Below are 13,906 nucleotides of genomic sequence, written 5' to 3' on the forward strand. Positions count from 1 at the left end.
CAACACTACTCAGCCACCACACTACACGCCCTCAACCCAGGTCTACACCCCACCTGCCCCCAAGCCAACCCCAAGCACACATATGGACCTTTTACATGCTATGCTTGCCGGTTCTCCAGCACCCCCACAAACACCTTAAACACCCTCACACCCCACGCCAACCCCAACACACCCCACAACAAAGCTAGCATGCTCTACAACAACAATACCCCAACGCACAACACTTACACCCCGGACAGCAACACCATCACACACCACAACACCAAAAACACCCACATGCTCCACGCCAACCCCAAAAAGCCCCACAACAATGCCAAAAAGCTCTACAACAACACTACCACAACATACATCAACACCAACATCCCCTCAACAACTTCATCATGCACCACTACAACAACAGCCCCCGCAATCACCTTAACTGCATACCCCTAAACACCCACTCCATACACAAACATGTCATCGAACTCTGGGACCTGATCACATCACACTCCCAGGACATTGCCTTCCTCACAGAAACTTGGATGAATCCCTCATCTGAGCCCAACATAGCCATAGCCATCCCAGAAGGCTACAAAATCCATTGTAGAGATCGTCTAAACAAACCAAGAGGTGGCATTGCCATTGTACATAAAAACACCATAAAGATCACCACCAACACACTCAACACCCTTGACAGCGCAGAACACCTGCACTTCCTCATTCACATAAACGCCAATACCACCCTCAGAGGAACCCTAATTTGCAGACCACCAGGACCTCACCCCCATTCTGTGACGCCATCGCTGATACCATCAGCCCCCACGCCCTCACTTCCACAGACTACATCCTTCTTGGTGACATCAACTTTCACCTGGAGAACCACCACAGCCACAACTCCACATACCTACTAGACAACCTCACAAACCTAGCACTCAAGCAACTAGTCACATCACCCACCCACTCAGCAGGACACATACTAGATGCGATTTTCACCTCCAGCAACCACATAACCTTCACACACACCACCAAACTCCACTGGACCGACCACCACTGCGTCCATTTCTCCTTCTCGAAACCCCCCACACACCACCACCACACCCTACCGCATGTGGGACAAGATTCCCGCAGAACACCTGAACGCCCAGCTTGCACAAAACACCGCCCAACACCAACGACCCCAACATTGCTGCCCATAACCTCACACAATGGATTACAACCTGCGCAGACTCACTCGCCCCTCTTAGAAGAAACATCACCACCCGCAACATCAAGAACGCCACTTGGTTCACCACTGAACTCCAAGTCTCCAAGCATGAATGTTGCAAAACAGAAAAAAGCTTGACGCCAGGAACACTCAATGACTAACTTCTCCACCCTCAAAACCACCATACGCAAACACCACCAACTCATAAGGACCACCAAAAGGGCTTACTACAAGGAACGCATAGACAGTAAATCACATAACAGCAAGGAACTCTTTACCATCATCAAAGAGCTCACAAAACCCAAATCCTGCAACATCGACCCCACTCACACACAGAACCTCTGCAACTCCCTCTCCAACCACTTCCACTTCAATATCTTAGACATACACAACAGCTTCACCACCAACACCCACCACCTCCAACATCGACACGACCAACAACAACACCCCCCTCCTCAACCTACTACACACCTGGGCCCCCACCAGCGGCGAAGAAACCGAAGTAACCATTAACTCCATCCACTCAGGCTCCCCCTCGGACCCCTGCCCCCACCGCAATTTCAACAAGGCCAGCCCAACCATCGTCCCCAAACTCTGCACCGTAATCAACAGCTCCTTCGATGGCGCCACCTTCCCAGACTCCTGAAAGCACGCAGAAGTAACTGCACTCCTGAAAAAACCCAAAGCAAACCCTGATGACCTCACAAACTACCGCCCTATCTCTCTTCTCCCCTTCCCCGCCAAGGTCGCTAAGAAGTTAGTGAACGCCCGCCTGTCTGACTTCCTAGAGGAGAACAACCCACTCGACGCCTCCCAGTCTGGATTCCGCAAGAACCACAGCACTGAGACCGCCCCCATCGCCTGCACTGACGACATCAGAACCAGAGTCGACAAAAGTGAGACTGTCGCACTCATCCTCCTGGACCTCTCCGCAGCCTTCGACACTGTCTGCCACCAAATACTCCGTACACGCCTCTACAACGCAGGAATCTGACACAAGGCCCTGGAGTGGCTCGCCTCCTTCCTAGCTGAAACGACCAAGAGTCCGCCTCCCTCCCTTCCAATCTCCAGCTACCAAGATCATCTGCGGAGTTCCCCAAGGGTCCTCCCTTAGCCCCACCCTCTTCAACATTTACATGGCCTCGCTCGCCAACATCCTCCACCCACACGGAATCACCATCATATCCTATGCAGACGACACCCAGCTCGTCATCTCCCTCACCAGGAACCCCACCACCGCCAAGACCAACCTCCACGCCAGACTCCTAGACACCGCCAAATGGATGACAGCAAGCCACCTCAAACTAAACTCCAACAAAACCGAAATTATCATCTTCGGCCCCAACAAAACAATATGGGATGACTCCTGGTGGCCCACCACCCTAGGACCACCACCAACACCCACCACCCACGCACGCAACCTCAGCGTCATCTTAGACTCTTCTCTCTCCATGACCCAGCAAATCAACTCGATCACTTCCTCCTGCTTCAACACCCTTCGCATGCTGCGGAAAACCTTCAAATGGATAACCATAGAAACTAGAAAGACCGTCACCCATGCACTCGTCAGCAGCAGGCTGGACTACGGAAACGCCCTCTACGCTGGCACCACAGTCAAGCTTCGGCAGAAACTCCAGAGGATCCAAAACGCAGCCGCACGCCTCATCCTGAACCTCCCATGCCATGAACTCATCTCCGCCCACCTCATATCCCTCCACTGGCTTCCTATTGACAAAAGGGTAATCTTCAAAGTCCTTATCCACGCACACAAATCCCTCCACAACACTGGACCAGCCTACCTCAACGAAAGAGTGAACTTCCACATCCCCACCCCCCACCTCTGCTCCGCCGACCTCGCCACAGTTCCCCGCATCCAACGCACCACCTCAGGAGGCAGGTCCTTCTCCTACCTCGCCCCCAAAACCTGGAACTCCCTCCCCACCAACCTCCACAAGACCCAGGGCCTCCTGTCTTTCCGAAAACACCTTAAGACATGGCTCTTCCAACAGTAAAACAGCATCCCACCACCCACCCCTCTTTATATATAGTTAGAAATGGGGTCTTTGGTTGGCAGTCAGGTTAACCCCTGTCCAAGCAAGGACCCTCACTCTAGTGAGGGTAGGTCACACACAATCCAAATTATCCTGTGCCCACCCTCTGGTAGCTTGACACTGAGCAGTCAGGCTCAACTTAGAAGGCAATGTGTAAAGTATTTGTGCAATAAATCATGCAATAACACAGTGCAAACACCACAAAAAAACACCAAACAGGTTTAGAAATATATAGAATATTTATCTGAGTAGATTAAGGCCAAAACGATCAAGATTTGATAAGTACAAGTTGAAATATCACTTTTGTAATGATAAGATGAGGTTTAAGTTCTTAAAAGCAACAATGGTCTCTTGCAAGCACAAAGTACCTGGTTTGCGTCTAAATTATCCGCACGGGACCACAGAGGAGTAGATGTGTGGAAAATGGGGAGGTGTGCGTTGGTTTCTCTGGCGCACACAGACCATGCGTAAATGCTTTTCCATGCAGCAAGGGCTGTGTGTCAATTTCTGGCGAGCAGGCTTGGATCCTCTTCAGGTTGCGGGGTATTTGGACGCCTTGGGGACGATGCGGAGAAGTCCAGGACGGAGTCACAGGAGCTGCGTCGATCCGGTGGGCGATGCAGGGAAATTTCTGTCGCACCGCAGGTGCTGCATTGATTCCTTTTGCAGGAAGTCGGACTGCATCATTCCGGCTCAGCGATGCGTCGATCTGGTGGGCCGTACGTCGAATTTGTGGGGGATTTTCTCACTGCAGGGCAGGCTGTGCATCGATTCTGGCAGGCTGTGCGTTGATTTTCGCCACACAAGGAATTCTTTGAAGAGATGAAGTCTTTTTGGCCCTGAGACTTCAGGAAACAGAGGCAAGCTCAATCCAAGCCCTTCAAGAGCACTTCTCGGCAGAGTCAGAGGGCAGCAAGGCAGTAAGGCAACAGCAAGGCAGCAGCCCTTTACAGAAAAGCAGTCAGGTGAGTCCTTTGGACAGCCAGGCAACTTCTCTTAGCAGGTTGCAGGTTCTGGTTCAGAGTTTCTTTCCCAGGAGGTATCTTGTCAAGAAGTGTCTGAGTTGGTAGGGTCAGGGACCCAGTTTATATATCCAAATGTGCCTTTGTAGTGGGGGAGACTTCAAAGAGTGGCTTAGAAGTGCACAAGGTTCCCTTTTAGTACAACCCTGTCTGCCAGGGTCCCAGTAGGGGGTTTGGCAGTCAATTGAGTAAGGGCAGGCCACTGTCGTTTCAAATGTAAGTGTCAGGCCACCCCCCCTTTCCAGCCCAGGAAGACCCATTCATTATGCAGATGTGTGCAGGTGTGACTGAGCATCCTGTGTTTGTGGTTGTCCGGGAGAAATGCACAAGGGAGCTGTCAACCAGCCCAGCAAGATGTGGATTGGAGACAGGCTGTAAGGCACAGAAGGATTTGAGGGTAGAGAAATGCTCACTTTCTAAATGTGGCATTTCTAGAATAGCAATATTAAATCCAACTTCACCAATAAGAAGGAGTTTCTATTACCATCCTGGCCATACTAAACATGACCTGGTTACCCCTTTCAGATCAAAATCTACCACTCAAACAGTCAATGTGGGTAGCCCTAATGCTATCCTATGAAAGGAGCAAGCCTCACAGTAGTGGAAAACAAATGTAGGAGTTTTAACCTACCAAGACATATAAACTACACAGGCACATGTCCTGCCTTTTACCTACATAGCACCCTGCCCTATAGGTTACCTAGGGCCTACCTTGGGGTGACATATGTAGAAAAGGGGAGTTTAAGGCTTGGCAAGTACTTTTAAATGCCAAGTCGAAGTGGCAGTGAAACTGCACACACAGGCCTTGCAGTGGCAGGCCTGAGACATGGTTAAGGGCTTCTTATGTGGGTGACACAACCAGGGCTGCAGGCCCACTAGTAGTATTTAATTTACAGGCCTTGGGGACATGTAGTGCACTTTGTAGGGACTTACAAGTAAACTAAATATGCCAATTGGGTATGAGCAATGTCACCATGTTTTAGGGAGAGACCATATGCACTTTAGCACTGGTTAGCAGTGATAAAGTGCGCAGAGTCCTAAAGCCAGCAAAAATTAGGTCAGAAAAAGAGAAGGAGGAAGGCAAAATGTTTGGGGGTGACACTGTAGAAAGGTAATTTGCAACATGTATATATATAAATAATCAAGGCGTGTCGATGTGGATTTAACAATGGTAAATCTATACTTACCGTCACAATATTTTGGTTCTCAATATTTACCCCACAATATTTTTTAAGAGGATATTTCTGTCCATCATAATCTGACATATGTTTTCCAGCAAGTACACTCCTAAAGGGATGTTTAGGGAAGCCTGCTGCTCCCTTACCCTTGTCTGTGTTTTTTCTTTTCTTTTAATACTTCTCAGCCATCAGCCGGCTTTCTCTGGTTAACAGCGTTACTTTCGCAATAACCAGCAATGATGTGTGTTTATCTGAGGTGTCTTGGTGTACATGGGAAGCAGGCCCAGATCGGGAACCAAATGCAACTCTGGCAAAAATGCTCAACCAGCCCCCCCCTCTCCTTGCTCAAGCCTTCCCTTTCCATCTATTCTCTCTCTAGGTCTAGGGAGGCCTTTTAATCCACCAAACATTTCCCCCTTCAGCTGGCGCCCTTGAAGGGTGCTTTTTAGGTGTTAGGGGAATGGACGAGGTGTCGAGGGGGGAAGGGCGGTGGGAGAGAGGGGAGGGGAATGGGGAACTCTATTACTTTTTTCAGCTGCCCCAGGATAATTGCAGTAGGCACTGGAGTTTTCAAGAGAAATAGATAGAGATGGGGAAAGGATGTGGCCTAACGGCCAGAGCTGCTGACTTTGGAGCAGGAAAGCCAGGCTCGAGCCTCGGCATCCACTCAACATCCTGTGATCCTATGATTCTGGGCAATCACTTAATCTCCCTGTGCCTACCAAAGAAGTACTTGTCCTTTTGTAACGTAACTGGTGCTCATGTAAAGCGTTCTAATACCTTCAGGTCGAGTTTGCGCTATATAAAACTGCAAAGCAAAAGGGTAAAGGGAAAGCAATCAGAGGGAGAAAACTGAGAATGTGGGAGATTCAACTGAGGGAAAGAGATGGGCTGGTTTAAGTATTTTCACGTGGACTACTTTTCGTTCTCCAGTCCGACCCTGTCTTTTTGTCCTTTTTTCCTCCTTCTCTCATCTCTCTCTATTCATTCTGTGACTGCTTTGTCTCCACCCCTCCTCCCTCCCTCTTTTTCTGTTTCTCAAAGCCTCCTGTGCCTGCTGTTTCTAAACTCTGGAAGCTGTCAGAAGTGACAGAGGCCCCTCGAGAACATAAATCCTAACAGTTACTTTATTTCCTTAGTGCTTTCAGGCCAATCTTGCTACGCAAACTAAACCAAACCCTAATTGAACAAAAGAAAAGTTGTATCCTACCATGCATTAAAAAATGAAATGGTTTATAAACTAGTCTACATAACCAATAGCTAGGCGGGTGTAGGCGCCAGTATTGTGCATTTAGTAGTTCTGTGTGTGAAACCTGCAACTCACAGGTTTGGTCAGCTTGTAAATACCTCCTATTGCGAGTATTTCTCAGACAAAAGGGAAATTGCACGTGGAATTGGAGCTTTCTCTATCACGTTCGGCATATTTGGAAATCTGCCTCGAGTTTCTGTTGACAGTACCTGCCGTTCGCCCTTCTCTGGAACACACCCCCTTGATCATCAGCTCAAGGGCCCGGGCCTTGGCTCTAGTGCATGCACCTGACATCGTAGCACATCGGTTCACAGGAACGGGTCATATGCCCTCCACGAGAAACCTGTAGAGAGAAAATAAAAATATAAAAATAAAGCCTTTCACTATTGAGAATAAGGCAGACATTTCTTCACACCCTCTCCTCGCCCTGTTCCCCACTATGTGAGTGAGATATGTTTTCCTACACACACAGCAGCATCTCCTCCGTTATGGCAGAGGAGCGTCTCCCCCCAGCCAAGAGATTCAAACTTGAAAAAATAAAATTATAATAAAACAGTTATATTATCATTTCATTTCTCTGCTGGCAGCCGAGTCTTGGGGGCGGGGCCATCCTCACGCCAGCAATGCAGCAAGCATGGAGGGGGAGTGGTAGGCACTGCTGCAAGTACATATGTTAGTTTGGCCAGTTGTCTTAGGATGGCCAAACTGATGTGCACTGATATCTCTCCAACGCGAGCTACGTTGCCGGGTGGAGAACAGCAGGCACAGGCTTCAAGCCCCTGTGGGATGCCAAACTAGCCTGCTCAGAATCCTTCATGTCTCTCATGCTGGGTAATACTATTACCAGCATGAGAGAAGCGTCTGGATTGGCCATAGGGGAGTCTGGGAGTCTCAGCAAGTGCACTAGCAAAGGAGCAGAAGAGCGGCAAGGCGTCTGGAGGCAGGTAAGTTCTTTTATTTTCTTTATTATTGTCCCCCCGCACTGCCCCACCTCTTTTCCCCTATACCAGCTACTAAGGTACACACAGGCACCATGCGGCCAAGCCTGAAAAATCCTTTCCCTGTCTCCTCTATCTACCACTTTCAGGATTTGTTCCCCATCCTGAAGGGGCATCCTGAAGGGGCACACTACCCATTCTGTTTGCTTTGCCTGCATTTCTGCAGGGAGAGATTGGAGGTTAGCTAGGCCAGGGTATTTATGATGTTGAACCTCTCTGACTCAGGTAATTATTCCAAGGTCCTTGCTAAGTGTGTCTCCTGAAGACAGAAGCTGTGGAACACAGAAATTGCTCTTCCAGAAGCCACCATTACTCATTTTAGGGTAAGAAACATGAGGAGAGGCTGGATTTCTTCCATATCTTCGAAGATGTAGATGCAGGCAATGGTGATGCCTATTTCTGGAAGGCTGCTCAAACCCAAGAACAAAGGGCTGACTCAGAGGGTGAGATATCCTTTCTTTGTCTTGCAGGAGTGTGGATTTCATTCAAATACTGGTTTATGAGGTAAAGCTTAACGACTCCTCAGGTAGAGATCTCAGCATCTTACTCCAATGGACCTTTGACGCTTTATGAGATTAACTAGGAGCTGTGCATCAATTAAATAATCATGTCTTTATTTTTTCAGTCAATAATGAGAGTCGGTGTGAGTTCCAAAGCTTTATCAGTCTTTTTAATAGTGCATCTTTATTGAAGTCAGCATATGATGTCATCAATATCAATCATTAATTGATAAGTCAAAATAAGCAATCAATATCAGAATAAGTTCATTAAGGATCTTCCATAAAGGAAAGAATCCCTTTTCTAAGACTAAGGATGGTTTTGGGGAGAACAAGAAAAAGGTGACAGCCAGAACCCATAAAAAGCTCCAAATAGAGAGGTTAAAGCATAAAGCTTCAGAGCCAAATATTAGTTATCGATCAAAGCAGAACTTCCCATAAAGAAAGGTTCAAAAAACTCAGTAGAGCCTCAGAACAGCGTAGATTTGGGCAGGGAAAGTGCAAAGTCTTAATGTGAACAGAAACATTTCATTGTATTCTCAACAGGGATACAATAATCCACAGACAGCAATATTCAGGTGAATCATTTTATCAACTACTTTATATATTTCCACAAGGGTTCTCATAATTTACTTTCCTTAAGAAAACTGCAGTTTAATGTTTGAGGTTCTACATTACCTCACTAAAACACAATCTACTTGTTCATTTACTCAACAGAGTCTTTGTATGATTAGAAACATTTTGCAGAGTTAAACTAAAACATGTTAATACATTTATTGTATTTCATGAAAAATATGCCTATGGGAAGGTCAAAACTACGTCTTTTACATTGGAATCACTATTCTAACATGTCAGCTTGTCAGAAATTAAACATTTCACATTCTTAACCTAGGTGAATTTTGCAGAAGATACTACTTTAGCTATACGAGCCTAATGTCTGCTGTTAGACCTGACAGCCTTAGGGTGGTCACCCCTAACTTTCTGCCTGCCTCCCTCCACTTTTTGGACACTGTTTTTGCTGGCTTTTAGACTCTGCGCACTTTATCACTGCTAACCAGTGCTAAAGTGCATGTGCTCTCTCCCTTTAAACATGGTAACCTTGAATCATATCTGATTGGACTATTTAATTTACTTATAAGTCCCTAGTAATGTGCACTATATGTGCCTAGGGCCTGTAGATTAAATGCTACTAGTGGGCCTGCAGCACTGGTTGTGCCACCCACATAAGTAGCCCCTTTTACCTTGTCTCAGGCCTGCCATTGCAAGGCCTGTAGGTGCAGTTTCACTGTCACCTCGACTTGGCATTTAAAAGTACTTGCCAAGCCTAAACCTCCCCTTTCTCCACATATAAGTCACCTCTAATGTGTGCCCTAGGTAACCCCTGGAGCAGGGTGCTGTGTGGGTGAAAGGCAGGACATGTACCTGTGTAGTTTACATGTCCTGGTAGTGTAAAACTCTTAAATTTGTTTTGCACTACTGTGAGGCCTGCTCCCTTCATAGGCTAACATTGGGGCTGCCCTCATACAGTATTGGAGTGGTAGCTGCTGATCTGAAAGGAGTAGGATGGTCATATTTAGTATGGCCAGAATGGTAATACCAAATCCTGCTGACTGGTGAAGTTGGATTTAATATTACTATTCTAGAAATGCCACTTTTAGAAAGTGAGCATTTCTTTGCACTTAAGTCTTTCTGTGCCTTACAATCCATGTCTGGCTGGGCTTAGCTGACAGCTCCTTGTGCATTCACTCAGACACACCCCAAACACAGGGTACTCAGCCTCACTTGCATACATCTGCATTTTGAATGGGTCTTCCTGGGCTGGGAGGGTGGAGGGCCTGTTCTCACACAAAGGACTGCCACACCCCCTACTGGGACCCTGGCAGACAGGATTGAACTGAAAGGGGACCTGGTGCACTTCTTAGCCACTCTTTGAAGTCTCCCCCACTTCAAAGGCACATTTGGGTATAAAACAGGGCCTCTGCCCTACCTCATCAGACACTTTCTGGAGAAGAAACCTGAACCAGAACCTGCATCCTGCCAAGAAGAACTGCCTGGCTGCCTAAAGGACTCACCTCACTGCTTTCTACAAAGGACTGCTGCCTTGCTGTTGCCCTGCTGCCTTGCTGCACTCTTGTCTGGCTGTGAAAGTGCTCTCCAAGGGCTTGGATAGAGCTTGCCTCCTGTTCCCTGAAGTCTCAGGACCAAAAAGACTTCTCTTTTTCATTTGGACTCTTCGTGCGCCGAAATGTTCGACGCACAGCTTGTTCCGCGGCGAGAAAAACGGCGCACACCGACGCTGATCGATGCGACGCCTTCGGGGCGGCCGGAACTTCGACACACGGCCTCGCAAGGACAACGCCGCCCGACTTCAGAGGAGAAATCGACGCGACGCCTGCAGTGAAAGCGAAACTTTGACGCACAGCCCCGCGGAACGACGTGCAGCCGGAAAACAAGCAGGAGAATCCACACACAGACCCGGGACATCTGGTAATCCCCGCGACCCATAGAAAGAGACTGTCCGCGCGCCGGAAAACGACGCACGACTTCCCCGCGTGAAAAATAACGACGCAAGTCCGTGTGTGCTGGGGAGAAATCGACGCACACACCATTTTTCCACGTATCTCTTCTTCTGCGGCCCTTTGCAGAGATTTTCCACTCCAAACCAGGTACTTTGTACTTGAAAGAGACTTTGATTGATTTTTAAAGACTTAAGACACTTGATATCACTTTCCAGTGATATCCCTACAATTTCACATTGCATCTTTATTCGTTTTGACCTACAATTATCCTGATAAATATTATATATTTTTCTAATCACTGTGTGGTGTATTTTTGTGGTGCTGTATTGTGTTATTGTATGATTTATTGCACAAATACTTTACACATTGCCTTCTAAGTTAAGCCTGACTGCTCGTGCCAAGCTACCAGAGGGTGGGCACAGGATAATCTTGGATTGTGTGTGACTTACCCTGACTAGAGTGAGGGTTCTTGCTTGGACAGAGGGTAACCTGACTGCCAACCAAAAAACCCATTTCTAACATCTGCCTACTGCATTTTCTTGAATTTAAAAGCATGTTTTTTGTCTAAGGCCTACATGTTAATTCTGCATGGTACTGCATTCATTTTCAATGTTTTAAAACACTTTATCAGTCTTCAGGTAATGTCTCATCTGCCTCCTAAGTTTCATCTCGCCCTTGTCCAGACTGTGATGAGAATGAGAGTCCTCAACCAGCTCCGAGCCCAGCAGGAAAATTGACTCAGTGTCTGAAATGCTTGCCAGGACATAGGCGAGTCCTTTAGACAAAAGCCCACTGTTTGTGTTCAAAGGATGTGAATAGCTGATTCCATGGAACAGGACCAGAACAGGTGAGTGGCTTTAAGCGAGTCTCTGGCTCCAGAGCTTACTACACATGGTAGAAGAAGGCTGTGTGCAGCTGATTTACTGTGACAGAGGCAGGAGCACAGTCTGGCAGCAGGCCACTCTGTGTGCAGAGCAAGACGCACAGTCCAGAACCCCTTATGCAGCTAGATCAGGGACACAAGGGCTAGGAAAAGGCCTGCACCCAGAGCCTGCTACAAATGGCCAAACACATACATGTTGGTCTGCAAAAGGACTGGGGTTCGCTGCACAGGAGGCTGGGTGTGCAACATGCGGCAAACTCCCACCTTGCACAGCCAAAAGACATGAGGGGTAAGATTGAGCATGCAATAGTTATGGTACAAGACCTTGTCATAGGACACACTGTGCATCCAAACATCAGCACTCATGGTCAAAAGCCTTGTGCTCCTGGAGTTTGTCTCGAGAGAGGTTGAGTGCAAGGCCAGTCACTTCTGCACATGCCCAAAGGTTGTCTGCAGTAGGGATTTGCCACAGCAGAGGTTTATCACGGACCAGGCGCTTCTGCCAATCTCTGCTTCACACAAGTGTTGGTTAGATGTTATGGAAATTTATAGAGCGCATGGCTACCCAAAGGCCCCCCAGCGCTTTACAGAAATCTTCAAATACACAGCCTTAGGGACAAAGATTAGAACAACCACCTACTAAGTAGCCAACAAAAGGATAATTCGTGGCTGGTTTGTCATAGGGCCAAAGGTAGAGAATTCCACAATTTGGCGCCAAGATATGACATAGATCTTCCACCCCATTTGGCTTTTTTTATTGGGGGGATTACAGCTAAAGCCGCCAATGATGACCTAAGATGTCTGACAGGATTATGGAAAGAGGCAAGGGTTCGCAAGAACGGCGGGCCTTTGTCATGAAGAGCCCTGTGAATGCAGCATAATGTTTTGAATTTTAACCGGTGCTCCAATGGGAGCCAATGCAGAGCCGAGAGAGCTGACTTTGCCGGTTCATTCCTAGGTATATTGAAGAGAAGACCGGCAGCAGTTTTCTGCACCACCTGTAGTTTCTTTTTAACATATTTTGGAGCACCAAGAAACAAGGCATTCCCATAATCCAGGCGTGAGATGATGAGTGCCTGCATAAGTCTCTTCGCAATAGGCGGAAGTATTTTAAACACCTTTCTAAGAAGCCTGAATATACCAAAACAAGTAGAGCAGATTTTCTTCGCCTGATAGTTCATGGTCAGCCATGGGTCAAGCCGTACTCCTAGACTCTTGAGGTGTCCCTTGGGCGAGGGTAGATCTCCTAGTGAATGTAGAACAGGGGAAATCAGATTTGCTTGAGTGAGATGACCAAGATCATAACCTCTGTCTTGTCTCAGTTCAGCTTGGGTTTACAGTCAGACAACAATTTGGATACTGCCCGTAAACAAGTGACAAGTAATGAATCAACTGAGTTCTGTTTGGTGGAGAAGGAAAACACCAGCTGGGTGTCATCTGCATATGAAACTAGGGAGAGGGCATATGGCTCCACTACCTTTGCCAGTGGCAACACATACATATTAAATAACGTGGGGCTAAGAGAGGAGCCCTGTGGCACTCCCAAACAGCTATTGAAGCAGTTAAAATAGAAAGAACGAGCAAGTACCTGAAATTATCTTGCTTCTAAAAACGAGGTAAACCAACTTAAAGCATTCCCTGTGACTCCAATTTCCCGCATTCCCTGAAGTAAAATGTTGTGATCTACAGTATTGAAGGCAGCACTGAGGTCAACAAGCACAATTACCGATAGCAGTCCCTGATCCAGGCGCTTCCTGACTTCCTCCGTAACTCCAATCAATGCCGATTAAATGCTGTGTAAAGGTCTAAAGCCCATCTGAGAAGGATGAAGAATGTTATTGTATTTGAGTAAGGTGGAAAGATGAGTGTTCACATGTTTTTCAAGTATCTTGGCGAGGGCTGGCAACATGGAGATAGGTCTGTAGTTATTGAGTATGAATGAATCTAGGTTGGGTTTCTTAAGCAGAGGCTTCACTATAGCGTGTTTCCACTGTGGAGGGATGGTACTGCTCAACAGTGACAGATTCAACAGGTCGGTCAAAGTGGAGACTATTACTGATGACTCTTGTGCTAAAATTAAATGGGGTGCGGGATCCAAGGGAGACCCAGATTTAAGGGTGACCAGTAGTGTTAAAACCATTTCCGGGGAAAGAGGTGGAATCCGTGCAAACCTCACGGAGCCATTTGGACATTGCTCACCAACAATTTGGGGACTGTGGATACCTATCGGGAAGGCTGAATAAATGTCTGAGATTTTGTTTCTGGAAGAATAGACCTAGGTCATTACTATGTTTGTAAGAGGCTTCTATTGCTTCAATTTGTGGAT

General features: G+C 47.3%; 1 protein-coding gene across 2 annotated transcripts in view; it reads right to left on the reverse strand.

Annotated features, from left to right (window-relative positions):
• The window catches only part of LOC138246419 (G protein-activated inward rectifier potassium channel 4-like), a 311,193-nt gene that overhangs the window by 122,303 nt on the left and 174,984 nt on the right, over positions 1 to 13,906 (reverse strand). Inside the window, exon 3 of one of the 2 annotated variants that reach the window (XM_069201023.1) lies at positions 6,893 to 7,026. The exons of the other annotated variant lie outside the window; for it this stretch is intronic. The gene's annotated coding sequence lies outside the window, so the exon portion shown is untranslated. The remainder of the gene's footprint in view (positions 1 to 6,892; positions 7,027 to 13,906) is intronic. 2 annotated transcript variants of the gene reach the window in all.

The sequence above is a fragment of the Pleurodeles waltl genome, chromosome 7, assembly GCF_031143425.1.
Source record: "Pleurodeles waltl isolate 20211129_DDA chromosome 7, aPleWal1.hap1.20221129, whole genome shotgun sequence".
Lineage (NCBI taxonomy): Eukaryota > Metazoa > Chordata > Amphibia > Caudata > Salamandridae > Pleurodeles > Pleurodeles waltl.